The sequence below is a fragment of the Periophthalmus magnuspinnatus genome, chromosome 21 (assembly GCF_009829125.3).
Source record: "Periophthalmus magnuspinnatus isolate fPerMag1 chromosome 21, fPerMag1.2.pri, whole genome shotgun sequence".
NCBI lineage: Eukaryota > Metazoa > Chordata > Actinopteri > Gobiiformes > Gobiidae > Periophthalmus > Periophthalmus magnuspinnatus.
The window spans coordinates 29,787,572-29,801,344 of NC_047146.1; the positions used below are offsets into that span (position 1 = coordinate 29,787,572).

The 13,773-nt window shown below is 41.4% G+C and overlaps 1 protein-coding gene across 1 annotated transcript in view; it reads left to right on the forward strand.

The window, feature by feature from the left end:
- Nucleotides 1-13,773, forward strand: part of slc49a4 (solute carrier family 49 member 4) — an 88,008-nt gene that overhangs the window by 40,845 nt on the left and 33,390 nt on the right. The gene's annotated exons all lie outside the window — the stretch shown is intronic.

Here is a 13,773-nt window from a genome sequence, read left to right on the forward strand (position 1 = left end):
CCTCACATATCCTGTTGAATATAATGAAATCTGAATTTGAGTTGTGGTTTTCCGGTTGCACGAATATAAATCAAAACTTAAGGCGTGGGAGGTTGGATTGCTAACAAGAGGTAGAACTTTGGGTTTGGCAGTTCACAAACTATGCAGCAGTGGAATCAAAGTGGCAAGAGAACAGAAAACTACAGCAGATATTAAACACAATGTGACTTTGACATCAAGAGGCAGCATTTTGTCCTTTGTGAATACTGATTTTCTATTGTGCATATTCAGCATCTTAGACTTTTGGGGAAGAAAAAAATTTGCTGTCACAATACAAAAATGTCAAACTCTGATACCAACCACTACTCGATACCAATTTTGCCCTCTCTCTGCTAAACCAGCGCTGCAGGCCTTCAACAACGTCGCTCCGATTGGCTGTTTGGTTGCTATGATACTCGTGGTCGGAATTTCAAATCTGGAACTCGGCTCCAAATTCATCCCTATAAATGCCTTGTTGAGCTTTATACAGTCTGTTTATAGCAATAACGGCAATAATGAAAACACACATTTAGACCATAGGTTGTTGGTCTTATAATTCTGTTATAGATTAAGACCACTCTAAAGCTATAATGAACAATGTCAAGTTTATTCTAGGAAGTTCTTTTTTGTCTCAGCTCATTAAATTTCACAAACACCAAAATTTCTGAAAATTGGTAATAGTCCTATATTATCCTACTTTAGTCTTGGTTTAGTACCATTTGATCAGCATTTTAGTTCCATTGGTGGTCTTCAAATTCTAATATCTAAAAGGTAAATGCACAGCAGTTGAAGCTGATCATTTGAATTATTGACTAAACCAAAAAACTCACTGTATTACAACAAGAATCCGCATTTTAACTATATTCATTTTCACTGCCCCCATCTGTATTAAATATTATTGGCCTATAGAATGTTGTGAATTCATCTAAAACCCAGCAATAACTGTAGGTCCTGTTAGGCTGTGTATGCTCACGTGACAGACTTTCCACCAGAAATGTTTTTGTATACAGTTTAGTCCTGGTTTGGTCTTCATTTAGTCCCCGTATTTTTATTGTCCTGGTTTAGCCTAGATTTAGGTTTTAGCTTTTATCCAAAACATAGCTTTGGTGTAGCATGTCCAAACTAAATCGAACTCATTTCTTATTAGACCTGTTGTATTCTGTCAATGGCTGTTGTAATTGTTTTCTCTGGTTTAGCTTTGAGGTACTACCATTCCCGCTCTATCCTATCTGTCCTTCTTTTACTTTTAAATGTTTTGCTGCCTATTTCTCCAATTTGGGAAAAGGTTATTAAAATATTCACTCACCACCGCGGGCTATAAACGCACCCGGATAGCGAGAGACTAATTTAGCGTTTCCCAATTAATGCCTGTACCCCTTTAATTTGTTCTTCGCGTGCAGGTGGGAAAAAGCGGCAGAGTGGTTGGTCCTGTTTTAATTTTTTATAATTGGTTCCTTGGGCGGCTTTCAACATTGCGCAGTCCTGTTTATGTTTAGGTGCCATAGTTTATTCAGAAAGAGAAATGACATTGCAAATATGTGATGGAGAATGTAGGACTGAAAATTGGCTATTTGCTTGTAAGTTAAAGCAAACCTGTTATACAAAATCAACTTTTTTGAGCTTTTAACCATGTTGTTTCCCCTCACCATACTTGTATTAGTAGTGGCAAGGCAAGGCAAGTTTATTTGTATAGCACAATTCGTACACAAGATGCTTTACAGAATAAGAAAGACATTAGAATCACACAAATCAGTAGTGATTCGTGCATGTTTGAGCAGTCTTTATTCACTTATTTTCAAGAAGCCATATTACCAATCAATCTCCGTTTTCACCGACATGGCATACGTCCACTGTGACATACTTACTTCGCTCTCCAGTTTTATTTTCGTAATCTGTGATACAGTAGGATTCGGCAGCATTGTGTAGTAATTTTGGTATGAATGAAAAAAAAAATCTGCGGCTCGCTAGCATGATCTGCCGTTATCCATCGGAGGTGCCAACTCTTTGTTGTGATCAGATCAGAATCAGAATCCTTTTATTGCCATTGTTTGTGAACACAGTTCCATTGTTTGTGAACACAGTGAACACAGTTCACAAACTAGGAACTTATTTTGGTGATAAAGTGCAACATAAAACACACTGAATAAATACAAATAAGGGCATGCACGAAGTAAAAAAAAGATATGCTTAAAAATCAAATCAAATACTTAAAGGTAGAAAATATATACAACAGCAGCATCAGAACAACAGTGCAAACATGACTTATTAAAGTGACCGCTGTTATAAAGCATCCAGTTTTGTGCAAATATTATAAAGTGTTCATGAGACAAATGGCAGAGGGGAAGAAACTGTTCTTATGACAAGAGGTTCTGGTCCCAATGGACCGTAGCCTCCTGCCAGAGGGAAGTGGCTCGAATAGTCCATGTCCAGGGTGAGAGGTGTCAGCTGCTATACGGCCTGCTCGCCCCCGAGTCCTGGAGACATACAGGTCCTGTAGCGATGGAAGGCTGCAGCCAATCACCTTCTCAGCAGAGCGTCAGGGTGAGGGGAGGCAGGGGGGCTGTGACTTTCCTGAAGTCCACAATCATCTCGACTGTCTTCTGGGCGTTAAGCTCCAGGTTGTTGCTGCTGCACCAGGACACCAGCCGGTCCACCTCCCTCCTGTAGGTAGACTCATCGCCGTCCGAGATGAGTCCAATGAGGGTGGTGTCATCCTCAAACTTAACCAGTTTGACGGAGTCGTGGCTGGAGGTGCAGCAGTTGGTGTACAGGGAGAAGAGCAGGGGAGAAAGTACACAGCCCTGTGGAGATCCTGCGCTGATAGTCCGAGTGTCGGAGACATTCTTCCCCAGCCGTATGCACTGCCTCCTGTCCGTCAGGAAGTCAGTGATCCACCTGCAGGTGGAGTCAGGCACATTGAGCTGAGCGAGCTTGTCCTGGAGCAGAGCAGGGAGGATGGTGTTGAACGCAGAGCTGAAGTCCACAAACAGGATCCTGGTGTAGGTGCCCAGGGAGTCCAGATGCTGGAGGATGAAGTGAAGGGCCAGGTTAATGGCGTTGTTTATAGAACGATTGGCTCTGTAGGCAAACTGCAGAGGGTCCAGGAGGGGGGAGGTGAAGGACTTGAGGTGGTGCAGGACCAGGCGCTCAAATGACTTCATGACTACGGACGTCAGCGCCACAGTTCTGTAGTCATTAAGTCCAGTGATCCTGGGCTTCTTGGGGACGGGCACGATGGTGGACAGCTTGAAGCAGGCTGGCACGTGACATGACTCCAGGGAGGTGTTAAGAATGTCCATGAAGACAGGAGCCAGTTCCTCAGCACAGTGTCTAAGGGTGGAAGGAGAGACACCATCTGGGCCCGCGGCCTTACGGGGATTCTGCTTCCTGAAAAGCTTAGTCACGTCCTGCTCCAAAACTGTGAGGGCAGTGGGGGAGGAGGGGTGTCCAAGGTGGGTTTGGAGGTAATGTCCATGATGGTGAGGGATGAGGGGGAGGGGTGTGAAACTTCAAACCTTGCATAAAAGCTGTTTAACTTTTCTGCTAGTTGTTTGTTGTCCATGGCAGGAGGGGCTTTGGGCCTGCAGTTGGTGATTTGCCTAAGCCCTCTCCAGACAGAAGCAGAGTCGTTGGTGGAGAAATGTTGCTCCGGACGTGTATTGTACTTTGCTTTAGCCTTTTCCACCTCTTTGCTAAAAGCATACTTGCAACGCCTGTAGCCTTCACGATCTTCTGCCCTGAAAGCCATCTCCTTTTCCCTCCTCAGATGTCTCAGTCTGGGTGTGAACCAGGGTTTGTCGTTGTTAAAAGTCACCCTGGTGCATGATGGAACGATGCTGTCCTCACAGAACTGAATGTATGACGTCACAGTGTCTGTGTACTCATCCAAACTGTCTGTGGCAGCCTTGAACACATCCCAGTCTGGTGACGTTTACAGCGACGTTAGCTCCCACTGGGCACCGCAGCTGTATGAATTATAACATAATTATCAATGTGTGTTATAGATTATAACTATAGAGCAGACACAAGCACAAAAGGCCTGCTTTAAAGATGCACTGTGTAACCTTTCAGGTGGGGTATGCAGCACCTTCTTGTCTCCTTGGAAATGTCAGTGATTTCCCTGGAATGTTTCACAGCATTAGATCTATCTGTTTTGCATTTATTCAATTATATATTGTATTGTTAAAGTAATATCTTGAAAAAAATGCAAAATTCTTAAATGCAAAATATCAGATTTTTCCATGTATTTGTGCAAATTTTGTCTTGCCTCAGTCCAGATGTAATGTATAAGCAGCTCTTGAGGTCAAAATAAGTTCACTGGGTACTGTCTGCATCTAATTATGAAGCATTTTCTTATCTGATATTCAGGAAGTGCCCGGTTAGCTTACTAGTTTTTATTAGCTTTTCTGTGAAAGCCAAACTGCGCTTGGGTTATAAAGTTGAGCAATACGCTGTTAAACGCATAAGGCAAGTGATGAATAACTTTGAACCACTGCAAAGTTTAAAACTAGTTCTTTTTTCACATTTTTAAAACAGTAAAAATCATGTGTCTCAAGGTGTCAGCTGCCCACATAAAAACAAAGTAAATTGTTTTGTGGCAATTTGGAGGGAATGCTGACAAATGCATTACCCGAGAGTGAATCCGACCTGGAATCATTTGATCTCCGGCCTCGGAGTTGTCGCTCATTTTAGATGAAAAACAGCCATGATGGACAGATGCTGCTTTCTGTCTGACGCAGAGCAGAAAAGAGGAGAGAGACTGCACAACACAACTGTTAAAAACATGACAGGAGCAAGATGGTGGACTAAAAATAGATTTGGCATAAAAATAATTTGAAGGGAATATGCCAAATAAACTTGTACGAGCTTTAAACTGTGTTATAATAGTTTTCACGCGTCATTATTTTATTCAAAGCTGTAATTCAGTTGATTCATGTATTTTGAGTAACCCTATATTGTCCATGCATTCTTGGTTTAAGTGCCTAGAAAAAATGACTGTTTTCACCTCCCTTCCCTGTCTCCGCCCACTGCAATGGAGAAAATAAAAAAGTGGGGTCTAGCAGTTTTGAGCATGAGATCAATTGACCAGATTCTGTTATTAAGCCTTTGTAATGTTATAACTTAATATTAAAAACAGGGTAAAAAACATAACATGTCTTCTTTAACGTCCTACTCTTTGTAATTCTCAGCGGTAGACATCTTAATTAGATTTTTAAGTTGAACTCATCTGGTCTAAAGGCTGAATGAAGTCTTCCATAAAAGGCGGAACTGACACCATAAAAATGACGGATCCTTTTCATCCACACTGCCCAATATATTACTCTTATTACCATTAAAGTGAATTACATTATCATTTTGGACTATTGATTACTTTTAAATCTCATTTTGTTGCTGTACCCGTGTACACCCATGTACTTCATCAAATTTAGTTTTACCTTCATTATATTTATATTGAATAAGCAGCTCTTGAGGTCAAAATAAGTCTCCTACGTACTGTCTGCATCTAATTATAAAGCGCTTTACTGTCAGAGAATCAGGGAGTGTGTGTTAGCATGCCAGTTGTTGTTATCTTTATCGTGACAAAACTCCGCTCTGTCCTCTGAAAGTTGTGAAAAGTACTTATAAACGGTAAGAGAGGAATAACTTTGAACTGCTGCAAACTGTTTAAAATGAACTAGTTCTGTTTTTCACATTGCTAACACAGTACAAATCAGGTACAACACCTTTAAGATTATTAATTGTCCAAAAATTCTATTCTATTTTGTGATTTAATCCTCCTTAAATCTTCCTGGGCTCAAGTATTCTTGAAGGGGCAGTAAAGTCTCTCAGAATTCAATTATATTTTTGTATAGAAAGCAAATCTTGTGACACTTGCAACCCAGAGGCATTCAGAAGCCCATTTAATCCTCTCAACTCCCCTCTCACTCTTTTCTTCCATCCCTCTTTCTTCCACATCTCTCTCTTCCCTCCCTCTCTCTCTCCCGGTCTTTTCTCTCTGTCTTTCTCTCAATCTCTCTTCCTTTTCCTTTTCTCCCCCTTTGTCTCTTTTCTCTGTCTCTTCTTCTTCTCCCTCTTTCTTCGACTCTCTTTCTTCTACCTCTCCCTTTCTCCACCTTTCTCTGTTCTGTTTCTCTCTACCCTCTCTCTCTTTTTCTTCTTTTGTCCCTCACTCCTCTCCCTCTCTTTTCTCCCTCCCCTTCTTTCTTCTCTCGCCTCTCTTATCTTTCTCTTTCCTTTCTTTCTCTCCCCCATTCTCTCTTTTCTCTCGTTCTCTTCTCCCTCTTCCCCCATTTTTCTCCTCCTCCTCCTTCTCTCTCTATTTCTCTTCTCTCCCTCTTTCCTCACATCTCTTTCTTTACCTCTGCTCTGTTTCTCTCTACCCTCTCTCTTGTTTTTTCTGTTATCTTTCTCTCCTCTCTCTTTTCTCCCTCCCCTTCTCTCCTCTCTCTCCCTTCCCTTTTTTCTCTTTTTCTTCTCTTTCCTTCTTTTCTCTCTTCCTCTTCTCCCTTTTCACCCCTCTCTCATCATTTCTCTCTCCTCCACCTCTCTTTTCTTCCCCTCTCTGTTTTTCCACCTCTCTCTGTGCTTTTTTCCTCTACCCTCTCTCTTTTTCATCTCTTGTCCCTCACTCCTCTCCCTCTCTTTTCTCCCTTCCCTTGTCTTTTCACTCTCCTCTCTTATCTCCTCTTCCCTTTCTTTCTCCCTCCCCATTCTCTATTTTCTCTCATTCTCTTCTCCCTCTTTCCCCCTCTCTCCCCTCATCTCTCTTCTCTCTTTCTCTTCTCTCTCCCTCTTTCCTCCCCCTCGCTCTTTCTCCACCTTTCTGTTCAGTTTCTCTTTCTACCCTCACTCTTTTTCTTCTGTTATCTTTCTCTCCTCTCCCTCTCTTTTCTCCCTCCCCTTCTCTCTTCTCTCTATCTTGCCTTTATTTGTCTCTCATTCCCCATTTTTTCTCTCCCTCTTCTTCCTCTTCTTTCTTCACCTCTGTTTTGTTTCTTTCTATCCTCTCTTTTTCTTCGTTTGTCCCTCACTCCTCTCCCTCTCTCTTTTCTCCCTTCCCTTCTCTCTCCTCTCTTATCTCTCTCTTCCCTTTCTTTCTCTCTCCCCATTCTATCTTTTCTGTCGTTCTCTCCTTCCCCCTCTCTCTTCATCTCTCTCCTCCTCCTTCTCTCTCTATTTCTCTTCTCTCTCCCTCTTTCCTCCCCATCTCTCTTTCCTCACCCTCTCTTTCTCCGCCTCTGTTCTGTTTCTCTCTGCCCTCTCTCGCTCTTTTTCTTCTCTTATCATTTCATCCTCTCCCTCTCTTTTCTCCCTCCCCTTCTCTACCTCTTTCTCTTCCTCCCCCCTTTGTCCTACCCCACCCCTCTGTCTCTCTTCCTCCATCCTTCCTTCTCCCTCCTTTCCCTGTCTAACTCCCCCTCCTTCTCTGTCTCGGCCTGTTTTTCCTCTCTTTTCTCTTCTTTATTCTCTCACCTTTCTCTCCCTCCCTCCTTCCATCTCTCTGTCAGCACTTTCTTGGCGTTTGGCTACGTCCCCTGGGAGGTTGCACTTTATAATATGGATTTTTTTTTCTTTTTCACGGTCCATCTTTGTCCAAACAAACTTCTGCCCCGAAAGAGGAAGCCATCTTGGAATTCCTTTAATATTGATGACAGACCAGTCCACTCTAGTGATCTATAGATTTTTGGGACAGGTCATATCCCAGGTGCAGCAAATACCCTCTAGATATTTTTAAAGCGATTGATGGATTGATGAAATAGTTCAAATTCGAAGGGGACATTCGGTCGGTGATTGATAGCGGGATAGCTTCAGGCAATGCTCAGATCAAACACGTTAAATTTAAAAAGTTGTGGATTTTTTAAACTTTTCCAACCCCACGGCCAAGTTGGGAGTTTTCTATCATACGGACAAGATTGGCCTTGGTGATAGATTGGAGTTTTCTAAGGTATTTGACTCGCCAATTATCAGGAGTAAAATATTGGCAGTGATTCGCATGGCTAATGCTATGACCTCATTTGGCTAAAGCTGTCAGAAACTTGGTGGACATTTGACCCAAAGCTAAACATGAAGTGTAGCAAAAAACACAGAATAACATGTTATTTGGAGATTTTTGAACAAAAAAATAAAGAATGATTAGAATATTCAAAAGACTTTAGCTGAGTTTGAATGTTCTCCACTTGTATTGCAGTTCTGATTAAGTTTTTTATCATGTTTTATTAAAGCTAATTAAACTGTAATCATTTTAATTGTTACTTGTAAGTGATTTTTCTACCTGTATCGATAAAGTTATTGCCATTGAAAACGTTGCCCTGCCGTCTGGAGCTCTCAGCGTCTCCATAGCGACCCTGCATCACACGGGTGCCTCAGTTCTCGTCAGGCAGACTAATCCCTCCCTTAATGTGCAACTGCAATTTAGCATTAGCATTTAGCATTCAAACATCTCCCCGCTAAAACTCCACTGCTCACCCGTGTTCAAGTTTTATTCTCTCACAAAAGTCATAAAAACTTTTAGTATCCTACTTCCCCAGCATCTCACCATTAAAAAAACATAAAATCATAAAAGTTATATATTAGGTAGAACTAGGAAAAATGTATTTATATGTAAAAAGATAGATTAAACTCAGGATTCACTCCCAAATCCGCACCCAATATCTTCTCCTTTCTACTGTTGTCCCATATAAATCCTTAGTTACCATGGTGACGTGACACAATGTGCAGATAAGCAAACATAGCCTGTGCAAGTGTTTAAAGAAATTTTGTATATTTCTTGACTTTTATGTAAACAACATTTCTATGAGCCTGATTAATGCAAGCATTGATAGTCACTGAAAAACTGTTGGCTAATGCTAGTTAGCTTTTGACTCTAATGTTATTTGAGAGGGACTTGTTCAAAAGTACAAAATCAGCTCACCTGTTGTACTTCCGGATAAGTCATTCCTTTATGGTCAGATTGTGTTAAAACAAAACTCAGATTAAAATCGAAGTTGAGTAACAAAACTTTAAAAGGAGCAGTGCCTCCAATTATCATCAACATTTCCTGGGAGGTGAAGCTATCGACTGGAAAACAAAGTGTACATTTGTTACGACCCTAGGCCTTAAGTTCTTTTCGTTGTTTGTGTTTGTCCATAATGTTTCGTGTGTATCCCTGAATCTGTCCACTTTCCCCATGAAATTCTGTCTGGGTGAGCCCTTGGCTGTGATTAGAGGACGGTTTCTAGCCTGTCTAATCGTGGGCTACACCTTAGCTGCCTCTTCCGATTTAAGAAGATGCATGACACCTGTTGGAGGCTGCTGGCCTGTGTGTGGCCAGTCTGCCATTCTGTACATGTATTGTGTCTCTTTTGTCATGTCATTTCATGTGGAAGTGACTCTTTGTGTTGAGACACTCGACTGTCAGTACTGACTCTGTGTTTATCAAGATTTTGTTACATTATTGTAAAGTTTGTTTCTTAGTTAAACTTAGCCTTTGTTACATTTTTGTTTAAAAACCTTGCACGTTACCTTTTGGTTCAATATTTTAGATCCCTTTTGTTTAGTTTACCCTTTTTTTTTTTTTTTTTTTTTTACAACCTTGTTCATTAAATTACTTCTTTCTGTACCATTTGTCCATCCTGATTTTTGGTACTTCCCTGACCCTAAACAAGCAGGGTCGCAACAACAATGTCACTTTTAAAATACTTATATGTCTTAAACAGAGTGAATTCATATAATGTAATTCTAGCTGTATTACTGAAGAGTGAGTTTTGAGTCAAATGTGCAGCTGGAGTTTGTGAACGATTCTCTCCAAAACGTGTGTCATTTTGGGATTATAGACATGTGTCATCCACAGACATGATTAAGCCTGGCTCTGTTCTGTTTGAGGATCAGAGAAGAGGAATTATACAGCAGCTAATTAACTCTTGTCTCTGTCAGTCAAAAACCCTCATTTAAAGCTTTACAGTGAACAAGGATGAGGAGTTTGAGTGGAGCTGTCTAAATACTGAAAACACACCAGGCCTACAGAGGTTACTTTGTAGTAACTTAGAAAAAACTGTGCAAGGAATCATTGAGTAATATTGTATAGTCAGTGATCAGATTGTATCTTTTTCCAGTAATTTGTTATGTGCTTTATTTATTGTGGCCCCACTCATGTTTTGTCACAACACAACTGAATAAAAGAAAGACTAAGATACACTTTATTATCCATATATGGGCATTTTTACTCTGCATTTGACCCTCTTTCAGTGCTGCTGGTGCAACTTGTCAGGTGCTGCATCTCCAGATCTTGAGCTAGTCCTGCTGTTTACATAGAGTGCCCAGACACAGGGAGAACTTGCAAACCTTCTTAGTCCCTTTTTTTTTTTTCTTGTTTGAGGAGTGAGCGCTAGCCCCTCAGATAGATACATGTAATGCCATACTGTAGAACATCGTAGGTAAAGCAATATCATCTCCATGGAGCCAAGCTGCTGGCCAATCCAAGCAGTACATCCATTCTCCTTGTGTAATTGTAAAGGTAAAGAGTTGAAAGTTGAATTACAGACAGCAGGCACATGCATGAGTGAGATACATTACAAAGGAGCCATCCAGTACTTATACCCCGAGAAAGGTACTGTCTATAAAAGGCTGGTCCTATTTACGTACTGTCCATACAAGATCATAAATGGATATACAGTTGTCCCTCGCTATATCACGGTTCATCTTTCGTGGTTTCGCTGTTTCGCGGATTTTTTAATGCAATTTTGCCTGTTTTTTTGTTTTTTTTTACAGCGTATAAACATGCAGTGTTCTGCGTCCTGATCGGCTAAGGGACTGTAGACCATTGTCCATCAGTCTCCTCCGTGCCGTGTCTCCTGTACAGTACAGAATGTGTTCAGCCAAATTTACATAAATGTTGGATCGCAGTGTGACTCTGAAGTGCTGTATGTTTGCAAGTTTTCTCCCCGACAAAACTCACAATGTCGATGAAACGTCTGCTCCGACAAATTTCATAAACGCTTTGGACTTAAGTGTTTTGCTGCGTGGAGAGGCGCCTTTGTGTACACTGCTGGAGAAGAGGCACGTTAACAACAAATTTAAAGTGATCATTAAGGAAGAGGGATATAATATATGAAGGTTTGAACTTTGACAATGTTTAAACAAGAGAGAAATGTGAGAAAATGTTGATGCCTGCCTGAGAAAAGTGTAAGTGTGTGGTGAGAGGTTTTATAGCCTTATATAATAATTGTTAAAAATAAAGCTGGCTACTTTGCAGATTTCACCTATTGAGGGCTATTTTAGAACGATAAACGATGGACCACTGTTTGCTGTTTACAGGAAGGTAGAATAGGTCACTAAAAAGATGTATTACAAGGCCTCTGTTCAGCCTGAAGATGAAGAGCTGTGTCATGTTACCAAAGTAGCAGGTTCCACTGTAGACATCTTAAAATATGTACATGTCACATCCTTACTGAGAAACAAGTTTACCTCAGTGTCTGTAACACACCGTATTCAACACAAGGTTTAAGAGTAAAGTAATAAAACTAAAAATCATGCTTTCACCTTCTATCTGAGTTTTATTTTGATATTTAATCACACTAGTTTTATTGGTAACTTCTTTTATTGATATTGACACTTTGCAGCAGATGTCATCCACATTCCACATTCAGTAATGCTAACTGTAGGCACTGCTTTGTTTGACTTAGTTGGAACTACAACAGTTGCGCAGATTTAAATAGGTCTCTTACACATAAAATTACAGTCACAAGCTAGCTAGCATTAGCTAACTGTTTTTCAGTTACTGCTTTTCCACCCATATAAAATGTGCATATTTCAATTTTTTTTTTTTTTTTTTTTAAGGATTTACTTTGCTTCAGGCTGAGGTTTATCTTGAAGGATTGACTTTGAGAGCCCCTCCGGACACTCTTTCTGATCAGACTGTTGGGCTTTTCAGGCATTTGTCTCACACGGAGCCCAATACATTTTACATTTAATAACCGTGATAGTCCACTCCTCTTCATTAGAGAGGTTTTCTGACAGTCCACAGCGCCGTGTGATTAAACAGAAAGCACAGGGTTATTTGAGACGCAAAGAGAGGAAGAGAGAGGGAAGAGAAGAGGAAGAGAGAGGGAGGGAAGACGAGAGGGAAGAGAGGGAAGAGAAGAGGGGGAGAGAGGTAAGAGTGGGAAGAGAAGAAGGGGAGAGAGAGGGAAGAGGAGAGAGGGAGACGGGGAGAGAAAGAAGAGAAGAACATGAGAGAAAGAAGGGAAAGAGAGGAAAGAGAGAGGGAACAGAAGAAGGGAAGAGAGGAGGGAAGAGGAGAGGGGGAGAGAAGAGAGGGAAGAGAAGAGAGAGAGACGGGGAGAGAAAGAAGAGAAGCGTGGGAGAGAAAGAAGAGGGAGGCAAAGAGAGAGAGAGGAGAGAGACAGAGAAAGTAGATAGGGAGAGTGAGGGAGGAGCAAGAGAAGAGAGGGAGAGAGAAAAGAGAGAGATGGGGAAAGAAAGGAGAAAAAACCGAGAGAGAAAGAATGAAGAGAGATGGAAAGAGAAAGAAGAGAAGAGAGAATAGAGAGAAAGAAGAGTGAGAGAGATGGGAAGAGGAAGAAGAGAAGAGAGGGAGAGAGGAAAGAGAGTGAAAAGAGAGAGATGGAGAAAGACTGAAGAGACAGATGGAAAAAGACAGAAAGAAGAGAAGAGAGAAAATAGAGAAAGACAGACAAGGAAAGAGGGAAGGAGACCGAGGGAAGAGAAAGAAAGAAAAGAGAGTGAGAAAGAGAGGCAAAGAGTGAGGGGAGTGAGAGACAGGGAAGAGCGGAGGAAGGGGAAAGAAGCAGGAAAGAAGTAGAGAAAGATGAACAGACAAAGAGAGAGGGAGAGAAAGGGAAGAAAGAGAGGCAAAGAAAGATGGAGAGCATGAGGGAACGAGATGGCAAGATATGAGAGATAGGTGATGAGCAAAAAGAGGCAGAGAGAGGGAGAGAAGGAAGAGAGAGGGACGGAGAGAGACAGAGAAAGAAAGAAGAGAAGAGTGGGAGATAGAGGGAAGAGCGAGAGAAGAGGAGGAAAGGGAGAGAGAAAAAGATAGAAGCAAGGAAAGAGGGAAGGAGACCAAGGGAAGAGAGAGAAAGAAAAGACAGAGAAAGGGAAGACAGACAGAAGTGCAGAGCGGGAAAGAAGGAGAGAAAGATGAACAGGCAAAGAAAGAGAGAGGAAGAGATAGGGAAGAAAGACAAAGACGGAGGCAAAGAAAGCTGGAGAGTGTGAGGGAAAGAGATGGAGAGAGAGACAAGAAAGGGGTCGTGAGCAAAAAGGTGGAGAGAGGGGAAGAGATAGAGAGATCCCAGCGGAAAGAGAAAGAAAGAGGGAGAGATATAGAGAGGGATGGTGAGAGAAAAGGGTAGAGAGGGGAGGAAAGAGAGATGGAGAGAGAAAAAAGAGAGATAAAGAGGGAAAGAGAAAGAAAGGGAGAGAGAGAGGAGGAATCGAGAGAGAGGGAGTCTGCTTGAATATATTTGGTTGAATTTTGGATGAAATATTGCCCAGAGGAGACTGATATGAAACTTTGTCATTGGCACTTGGAGATGCTGCTGTAGTCAGATGAGTGGTTTTGTGCAATTTTATTTTGAAAAATATATCGTGCGTCTTGAATAGTGAAAAGTCCTCCAAATGTCACCTACAATAGGAAGCTGAAAGCCATGAGCAGACCTCCAGAAGACAGGAAGGATGTGAAAAAGGGTTTGTTTTGATATGTGTTATTGCTTTGCCTGGAATGTTCCATAGTTTGCATTTATTCAGTTACAT